Here is an 8,527-nt window from a genome sequence, read left to right as displayed (position 1 = left end):
TTTCATTTTTATTGGCGTTGATAGAAACAACACTGAAAAAAGTCATGTGGAAGCAGGCTTTGTACATTTTTATATTTTGAAGAAAGTGTTTTGATTCTGGAGTTTCCCCAGGTCATGTACTGTAAAAATTCCTGTTGAGATGATTCCAGTGGTGGTAATCGAATTTTTACGTTCATGCCACAGAATCCTCGTGTTTCTCTACCGAACTTTCTCGCGTTGCAAAATTGGCAGACGTTATCGATTTTTCCCGATTACGGTGTGTTTCTGTTTGTTATAGTCTTTCGTCTGGTCGTAGTGGAATGCTTCATTTGTTAGGTTGTGCTCTTTACTTGGCCTCGTCCGCGCTCTCGAAGGGTGAGTTCGCAGTGTTTTATTATATATCAGATTGTCTCGCAATTCCGTATTCTTCAGTCCGTTCATTTCGTTGTTCCTCGATTTCTCTGCTTCTCATAGCGCTCATTGTCGTTCGCTGGGGACTCTCTCTCTCCCCCTTCTTTCTACCAATTGTCCCTTCCGCTCTTTCCATCGCCACCTCCCCCTATGTCAGTTTCCTCCTCCTCCTCCTCCTCCTCATCATCATCATCCCCTTCTATATCTCTCCATTTCCTCCACCCCCTTCTGCTATCACATTACCAGCCACCTCCGTGACCTAATAGGAAGTTGGTGGTTCTCACCCGCACAGTGTGTCTTTTCAGATAGCAAGTAATACGTTTACCAAGTTCCGTTGAAATCGGTGCAACGGTTTAGGAGTAGCTTTTTTCTCTGTGGCTTTGTCCACGTACGCATGTACCTCTAGCAAATTTCGGCGCTACAGTTTCGTTCCACGCAGCTCAATTATGTGTCGTAGAAAGATACATTTCGGCAAGTACGCACGACGATATACCTCATTACTGTCTGCAAAATATGTTGGAAATAATCACCAGTAAAGAAAGAAAGTAAAACATCATGCCCGAGGCGATAGTTTCACCATTAAAATGGTTCAAATGGCTCTAAGCACTGTGGAACTTAATATCTGTGGTCATCAGTCCCATAGACTTAGAACTACTTCGACCTAACTAACCTAAGGACATCACACACATCCATGCCCGAGGCAGCATTCGGACCTGTGACCGTAGCAGCAGAACGGTTCCGGACTGAAGCGCCTAGAACCGCTCGGCAACAGCGGACGGCCTTTTACTGTTAGGTTGGTGCATAAGTTCGTAGCGTTTTTGTTTTGCATGTTGGTGTTCCTGTTGCTATGCCTTTATTTATCGACTTTCATTTTTTATTTATAGTTCACATGTTGTTATTTGCGTTTATATATTGTCTTTTTGTCTCTTGGAGATAGTGAGTGGAGCTGTGAACTCTAGAAAATGGAGAGCCAAATGGAAAAACCCGAACGTTTCAGACATATACTTCTGTTTGTGTTCAGTACAGGGGTTACAGCAACGGAGGCAGTCAGAAACATTTGTGCCGTGTATGGGAATAATGGCCGCGCGGTTAGAGGCGCCATTAAACTGGTTGCGCGGCCTCTCCCGCCGATGGTTCGAGTCCTCCCTCGGGCATGGATGTTTGTGTTGTTCTTAGCATAAGTTAGTTTAAGTAGTGTGTAAGTCTAGTGACAGATGACCTCAGCAGTTTGGTCCCATAGGAATTCACACACATTTGAACATTTTGGGAATAATGTCATTGAACAGAGCGCGGTAAGAAAATTGTTTTGACATTAGTGACTCTTCACGTTGAGGAACACGTTCGGGTTATACTCAGTGTACTCGAGAACTGGCAAATGTGTTGAACTGTGGTGATTCCACCTGCGTGCAAGATCTGCCTGCAGTGGCAAAAGGTTCAAAAATCCCGTGAAGAACATCGACCATTCCTATTCTGCATCGTAGCTGTTGACGACAGTTGATACGTTTGCGATAATATAATGAAAAGAAAGGTATAGTCGCGCCCAAACAAAGATGCAATTCCCTACACAATGAAAGATAGTGTTATGCATCTGGTGAACGGCGAGGGTCTGGTATACTACGAATTGTTTCACCGAGGATTAACCATCACTGCTGACGTTTATTGTGAACGACTGAGGCGCCTTGCAGAAGCAAAAAACGACCAGTAAGACTGCACGAAGTGATGCTACTCCACGATACCTCCCGCCCGCCTTTTTCGCCTGTTATTGCGCCCTCTGAATTTCGCCTTTTCCGCTCGCTATCGAGCAACCTTCAACGAACTTTCTTTCTCCTTCTCCTTTAAAAGGCAGGTTTTTAGTTGACTAGGACTGTTCCAAGTGATGTACACCAGCCCCAGCTACCGATGATTCTTTCGCCCAATGTTGAGGTCACCACTTCATCCCCTGTCCACATGTTGGCGTACACACCACACTGCCGCCATGCCCTCGGCCACACTCTGCTCTGCCGGTTGCTAGTCAGGCTGTCTGCTCCAAATGACTAAGTCCCCCGTTGCCAGCTGGAATTTTCCTTTCTTTCTCACCGCCAGCCGCTCCTCTCCAGGAGCCCGGTACGGCTGACAACTGGGAAACCGTTGCCAGGTCAGATGAGTCCCGATTTCAGTTGGTAAGAGCTGATGGTACGATTCTAGTGTGACGCAGACGCTACGAAGACATGGAACCAAGTTATCAACAATGCTCTGTGCAAACAGGTGGTGGTCCTTTAATGGTGTGGGCCGTGTTTACGTGGAATTGATAGAGTCCTCTGGTCAAACTCTACGGATCATTCACAGTTAATGGTTATGTTTGGCTCTGTGTAAACTATTTGCAACTGAGCGAGGTGGCGCAGTGGTTAGACACTGGACTCGCATTCGGGAAGACGATGGTTCAATCCCACTTCCGGCCATCCTGATTTAGGTTTTCCGTGATTTCCCTAAATCATTCCAGGCAAATGCCGGGATGGTTCCTCTGAAAGGGCACGGCCGACTTCCTTCCCTAATCCGATGAGACCGATGACCACGCTGTCTGGTCTTCTTCCCCAAACAACCAACCAACCAAACTATTTGCAACCATTCATGGATTTCATGTTTTCAAACAACTGTGCAATTTTTATGGATAACAATGCGTCATGTCACCGAACCACAGCGACAGGCGAATTAGGAGTAATGAAGTAAAACCATAGGAAATCTTTGATGACCCCATAAACAGTAGAACACATTTAGGAAAGGAGTAGTATAAAAGTAAAACGTTCTGATCACTATAAAGTAACCAAGAGCAAGATAACAACGAAGGGGACTTGAAGAAATTAGAAATGAAATAGATGATGATTTTAAATATGGGAAACAGTATGAAGCTTACTCCAAGATTAACACAATCAGAGAGTAAAATGGGAAGCCACTGTTTGATATAAAAGATGCAAGTGCCAGGTGGAGAGCGTATATTGAAGTCCTGTACAGAAGTGCTGTAATTGGAAACCTATATGAGTATATTTCGAATGAAAAATTAATTGTTGAAAACAATAACGGATCACTGATAACAAAAGAAGAGTCGTTTCTTGCGCTAAACAGTTTATAATGGAATAAAGCAACGGGTAATAGATGACCGAGATGACATGTGGGAAAATTGTGCACAGTCGGCTTAACAGCCTATACATCCAAGTTTCTGAATACAATCAAATACAGAAGAATGAATAAGAAAATTGAGGATCTGTTAAATGACGATCAGTTTGGTTTTTGGAAAGGTGAAGGCGCCAGAGAGGCAGTTCTAACGTTGCAGTCAATAATGGAAGCAACGCTGAAGAAAAATCAAGACACGTTCTTAGGATTTTTCGACCTGAAAAAAGCGTTTGAGAATATCAAATGGTGCAACATGTTCGACATTCTGAGAAAAATAGGGATACGCTAACGGGAAAGACCGCTGATATACGACATGTACAAGCACCAAGAGGGAACAATAAGAGTGGAAGACCAAGAACGAAGTGCTCGGATTAAAAGAGGTGTAACAAGAATGTAGTGTTCCGCACGCATGAAAAGTGTTGCTGTCAATAGTTGAAGAGAGGACTTACAAGGAAAGAGACTGGAGCTGAGCCGACGATGTGTTTAGCTTCACTTCAGGGTAAGGAGCGAGGGAAGCAATAATGACATTACGTCAAATTTTGGGAAGAAGACTAGAAGTAAACAGGAAAACGTTTGTAACTGTTATTGAACTAGAAAAGGCATCTGATACGAGAGCCTGGAAGCTGTTTGATACGGTTGTGTGGAAGTTGTTTAAAGTAATGCGGAAAGTAGGACTTGGCTCTAAGAACAGGTGGATTAATTTTGAGTACATACAGAAGTCAGAGTACTGAAAGGATGTTAATAGTAGCAAGAGAGAAGCAAAACTCAGAGGAGGAGTAACACAGAGGTATCATTTATAATCTTACTTATTTAATATGTTCATCTAGGAGGCAATAAACACAGTTAAAAATTGATTGGTATCAAAAGTAATGTTCATACTCACAGAACTGGATTTGCTGATAACTTTGCAATAGTGCCAGATTCAAACAAAGAACTAAATAAAATGCTAAAGTCTTAAACTGGGAGATAACGAAAGGCAACATCAATACCAATAAGATAAAAGTCATGGTTATGGATAAGAAAGGAGGTGGAGGTAAAACTAACATAAGAATAGGTGGTGAACAAGTCGAGGAAGTAACCAAATTTCAGTCTCTCGTTAGCGTCGTGGAGGAAAACAATAAATCTGTAATGGAAATCAAGAGAAGAACCTTCTATTGAACGACCGTATGAGCTTCCACACTAGGTAACAATTTGTGAAGACCTTTGTGTGGAGTGTCCTGACATACGGTATGTGAATCCTGGACGTTAGAAAATGAGGAGAAAACGTACCCAGAAGCTGCGGGAACGTGATTGTGGAGGAGCTTACAAGAACCAGCTGGCCTGGCAGAAAAAAGGATAGATGGTTCTGACAGAATTACGAGAGAAGGAAGAGCTACTAAAAGTTACAGGTCAATGCAAAGCAAAACTCATTAGGAACTTAACTATACAAAACTTTTTCCAAGGCGAAATCGTAGAGGAGAAAGCTGGAGGACGATCGATAACACACTATTCAAAAAGTATGATTAGTGGGCTGGGACGTTCTCCATACATGGAGACGAAGAGGACTGCTAAAGAGAGGATGCTTTGGCTGCATATACGGGGCTTAGACTTTTGAAAGAAGAAAAAATACTTCCAGAAATTATCCTGCAGTCGTGTAATCACACAATAAGGGGACTTTCTGCGCACGTATTCACAATACGCCACATACGTTTACGTTTAGGATCAGCTGACACTCCGTGCACCAGGCGTCGATTGTCTGCAGGTCCTCCTGCATTTCTCTACAGTTTTCCAGCGCTGTGACTTCGTTGTACGCAACTGCATCATACGTCACAAACCATATATATAATCCAGAGGTGCAGATTATCTCCCTAAAAAAATGAAATTTAGTGTCCTGATGAGAGAAATAAATTATCACGTGTGCAGCATATGACATGGTATATCTATGTAAGGGATGGTAAGAAACGCATCTCTTCAGATACCAAGCGCGTATAAATGTCTTTCGCTGCTTGTCGAAACTTGGTATTGGGGGATCAAACACAGTTGCCTTACTTACGGAAGCGCTGTAACAAATATATTTGAAAAGACTACTCACAGAATCGCCTTTGGGGCGGGGGAAGGGGTGGTGGGGGGGGGGGGGGGGGGAGGAAGGCTCATGGTGCTCAGAAGACGGGGTAAAAAGGTTTTGGTTTAGCCTTTTTTGAAGATTTTGATTGCGCTGAAACTAATGCTTAACTAATTGCACCATTAGTAAGTGCACAGCTCGTATTTTCCGTGCAGAAACAGCCACAGTTAAATGCACTACTGGCCATTAAACTTGCTACACCACAAAGATGACGTGCTACAGACGCGAAATTTAACCGACAGGAAGAAGATGCTGTGATAGGCAAATGATTAGCTTTTCAGAGCATTCCCACAAGGTTAGCGCCGGTGGCGACACCTACAACGTGCTGACATGAGGAAAGTTTCCAACCGATTTCTCATACACAAACGGCAGTTGACTGGCGTTGCCTGGTGAAACGTTGGTGTGATGCATCGTGTGAGGGGGATAAATACGTACCATCACGTTTCCGACTTTGATAAAGGTCGGATTGTAGCCTATCGCGATTGCGGTTTATCACATCGCGACATTGCTGCTCGCGTTGGTCGAGATCCAACGACTGTTAGCAGAATATGGAATCGGTGTGTTCAGGTGGGTAATACGGAACGCCGTGCTGGATCCCAACGGCCTCGTATCACTAGCAGTCGAAATGACAGGCATTTTATCCGCTTAGCTGTAACGGATCCTGCAGCCACGTTTGGATCCCTGAATCAACAGAGGGGGACGTTTGCAAGACAACACCCATCTGGACGAACAGTTCGATGACGTTTGCAGCAGCATGGACCATCAGCTCGGAGACCGTGGCTGCGGTTACCCGTGACGCTGCATCACAAAAAATGGCACTGTGCACTATGGAACATCTGTGGTCATCAGTCCCATAGAACTTAGAACTACTTAAACGTAACTAACCTAAGGACATCACACACATCCATGCCCGAACCTGCGACCGTAGCGGTCACGAGGTTCCAGACTGAAGCGCCTAGAACCGTACGGCCACACCAGCCGGCGCTGCATCACAGACAGGAGCGCCTGCGATGGTGTACTCAACGACGAACCTGGGTGCACAAATGGCAAAAGTCATTTTTTCGGATGAATCCATGTTCTGTTTACAGCATCATGATGGTCGCATCCGTGTTTGGCGACATCGCAGTGAACGCACATTGGAAGCGTGTATTCGTCATCGTCATACTGGCGTATAAACCGGGCGTGATGGTATGGGGTGCCATTGATTACACGTCTCGGTCACCTCTTGTTCGCATTGACGGAACCTTGAACAGTGGATGTTACATTTAAGATGTGTTACGACCCGTGGACCTACCCTTCATTCGATCCCTGCGAAATCCTACATTTCAGCAGGATAATGCACGACCGCATGTTGCAGGTCCTGTACGGGCCTTTCTGGATACAGAAAATGTTCGTCTGCTGCCCTTGCCAGCACATTCTCGAGATCTCTCACCTATTGAAAACGTCTAGTCAACGGTGGCCGAGCAACTGGCTCGTCACAATACGCCAGTCACTACTCTTGATGAACTGTGTTATCGTGTTGAAGCTGTATGGGTAGCTGTACTTGTACACGCCATCCAAGCTCTGTTTGACTCAATGCCCAGGCGTATCAAGGCTGTTATTACGGCCTGAGGTGGTTGTTCTGGGTACTGTTTTCTCAGGATCTATGCACCCAAATTGCGTGATAATATAATCACATATCAGTTGTAGTATAATATATTTGTCCAATGAATACCCGTTTATCATCTGCATTTTTTCTAGGTGTAGCAATTTTAATGGCCAGTAGTGTAACTCCGGAGTAGAGTGAGATCGATGGTTCAGATTTGGTCCTTCGTCTAACATAAGCTTCAACGATTTGTAAAAATCTCGCTTCGTTTCGATTTTATGTACAAAAAATATTCAAATGTGGGTGAATTTTAAGGGAACAAACAGCTGAGGTCATAGGTCTCTAGACCTACACACTACTTAAGCTAACTTCTGCTAAGAACAGCCGATATACCCGTGCCTGAGGGAGGACTCGAACCACGGACGGTAGGTTCCGCACAATCCATGACATGGCTCCTCAAACCACGCGGTCACTCAGCGTGGCTTTTATGTGCAAAAAACACGTTTCTTGGAAATTTTCTGAAGTGTGCTATTTCTATACTTGTACGAATCTGTTCAAACTTTGTACGGAAGACAGATAAACGGATAACGTCAAAACGATTTTTTTAATCCATAAATCTTCATCCGTTGTCGAAATACGATGGTTTAAAGACAAGGTAAACGTAGCACGTAAAATTTGTTCTTAAATGACTTGAATACGCATAAATGTATTCTTACAGTTCAATTTAACTGACTCTTCGCTTTCAAAAATGTAGCTTCATTAGGATTTTCTGCGTAAAGAACACGTTTTGTGAGGTTTTTTACGTGCATCACTTCTATGTTCCGAACTTGTGGTAATTCGTTAAAATTTTGTAAGAAGGTAGACAAATTCATGTAATTATTGGTCGTCCGGTAGCTTTGCGAAAGCTTTATCCGTTGCCACGACACAAGCAATATTTTTCGAAAGGCAATAAAGAGTCCTGTACCAGATCAATCGTCGCCTGAATCAACAAAAATCTACATCGGTTGCCAAGCTATGACGATCTAATGTTAAAATTATATTAAAGTTGGGAACCAGAGTGAAAAACGCTCGTACGTTAGCACAAAAAAGGCGTATGTGTCTTGGGTGGCGTTAGGGATGTAAAAGGAGGGAACTAGCTCTCCGATTTGTCCGGCGGCTTCAAAGACATTTAAATCAAAACAGCTTGACATATTAGCGCTCTATTACGAGTTCACCGAACTTCACCAGTGCAGCGAGTCTCTTAGAAAACAGCCCCTGTTACATGTATGGTTCAGGGGTGTAAGAACAAATAGACACAAATTTAT

Source organism: Schistocerca nitens, chromosome 12 (assembly GCF_023898315.1).
Source record: "Schistocerca nitens isolate TAMUIC-IGC-003100 chromosome 12, iqSchNite1.1, whole genome shotgun sequence".
In the NCBI taxonomy this organism is placed as follows: domain Eukaryota; kingdom Metazoa; phylum Arthropoda; class Insecta; order Orthoptera; family Acrididae; genus Schistocerca; species Schistocerca nitens.
The sequence above is the reverse complement of the archived record's forward strand: the minus strand, read 5'-3'. Positions refer to the sequence as shown.